This window comes from Schistocerca piceifrons, chromosome 3, assembly GCF_021461385.2.
Source record: "Schistocerca piceifrons isolate TAMUIC-IGC-003096 chromosome 3, iqSchPice1.1, whole genome shotgun sequence".
NCBI classification, from domain to species: Eukaryota; Metazoa; Arthropoda; class Insecta; order Orthoptera; family Acrididae; genus Schistocerca; species Schistocerca piceifrons.
The window spans coordinates 785,057,452-785,059,298 of record NC_060140.1 but is presented as its reverse complement, the minus strand read 5'-3'; the positions used below and the strand labels follow the sequence as shown (position 1 = coordinate 785,059,298).

At 37.6% G+C, this 1,847-nt stretch overlaps 1 non-coding gene across 1 annotated transcript; it reads right to left on the bottom strand.

The window, feature by feature from the left end:
• Nucleotides 1-226: 226 nt before the first annotated feature.
• Trnat-agu lies at nt 227-298 on the bottom strand. The gene has a single exon. It is a non-coding gene; the product is annotated as a tRNA-Thr (tRNA).
• Between the last annotated feature and the right edge of the window lie 1,549 nt (nt 299-1,847).

Sequence of the window (1,847 nt, the reverse complement as noted above, 5' to 3'; positions counted from 1 at the left end):
GTACAAATATGTGACACTTTTATATATCCTGCGTACTTGAGACTTTTCCTCGTATTTAATAGGGAATTGGTTCATAGAAAGCATCCACAACTATCAAATAAAGATAGTATGGCATGTGGCTTATGTCAGTTTCCTAAACATAACTCCACAATAATCATGAAAACGTCAATTATTAAAGTAAATCGTTGATGAACATTTGCAGACTGTAGCAACGAATGAAAATTTGTACCAAGACCGTGATTCGAACACGGGTCTCCTGCTCACTAGGCAGACATGCTACCCACTACGCCATCCCAGCACAGTCGCTTTGCACAGCTGCAAGAGACTTGAAAATGACTTTGGAACCACGTAGCCTCATTTGATCAAATTGTTGATTGTTTACAGCAACCAGATACCAACTGGTTTCAAGTTACCTTATTCAAAAAATACCGTTACTGGTTTCAATTTTATACAGTTCATCGCCAGACGGCTCTCATGCTTTCGTCTAAAGAAATGTTGCGTTGCTTTACTGGTGAGTTACATGGAAACAACGCATCATATGTTTTGACGAAAACACGAAAGCCGTCTGGCGGCGACTTGAATAAATTCGAAACCAGTAACTGTCCTTTTTTAAAAAAGTAGCCTAAGACAGTTCGTTGCTGGTTGCTGTACACCATCAAAAATTTATTTCACATAACAGCCACTGGCTCCAACCATGGGTTCTTTTGACCATAATGAATTATTAAACTGTTACTGAAAAACTAATAGTAGTTTTATTTGTTTTTCTACCTTTTCCTGTGGCCTACGGTGCTGTCTCTATCACTAAAAAAATGATTTATCCTAAAAAATAAAAAAAATGTGAAGACGACACTATCCACTGCTCGGATCAGCACTCCATGTAGCAACTGCACTGCGAGTCTGGCAACTCCTTGATCCAATTTTTAAACGGCGTTCTAATTTTAAATTTATTTTTCATTTAACTCAAGCAAATCAGAAAGAAATTAAGTTCAGATCAAAAGAAGTGATTATACCAGTACTTCCATGCTCTCTGTCAAAACAAACCACGTGGAAAGCACAAAAACAGAATACCGTTTGTATACAAATAAAACTTGATCTGTAGTATACACAGAAACTAACCATTAATCCAGTCAAAGCGTGGCTAGACTACAACAGCGGTAAAATGAAGCAAGGGTTTGAAGACTCAGAGAGCGTGTGGTTGGATGTACAAAGATTCGAGGTTATGTGGTTTGTCAGATGCATATCCACAAAGGATTTCGTATGGTAACAATTTTTGCTTTCGGCAAGCTTGAAAATGACAAAATTTTGAACCTGAAAGCGCAATAAATGTTTTAAATAGCCATTAGAGGAATGACTACATTCATTAATTTCAGAAGGGATGTTGACCCAGTACTCTTCAAAATTTTGTAGAAATTTGTCGACGGAGATCACTCTGAAGACAGTTACAAGTTCAACATCAATCCAACATTGCTCATTGGTGATCTCGGATACTTGACGTGTCTCCTATAGTTTTGCTAAAGGCCCCTGCAGCAATTTTGTCCATCGTAAATGTATTGGTGTTATTTGTCATGATGATGTATTCGATATGATTGAAATAATTGGTTGGCCGAGTGAATATCGTACCGCAATGCAGAATATAAATGTCAAGAATCGTTAACTGATAAGCGGTATCAGCTTCCACATCACAATAACGCCGTGAGGGGATTAGCAATATCATTTCCCGTATCTTCATCACGCAGCCTGAGGTAGCGTTCCTATCAAGTTATTGTAGCTCCGATAGAGGATGAAAAAGTTATATCTATAAAATTAACTGCTACTTAAAGATTCACGAGAAAGATTACATTTGATTC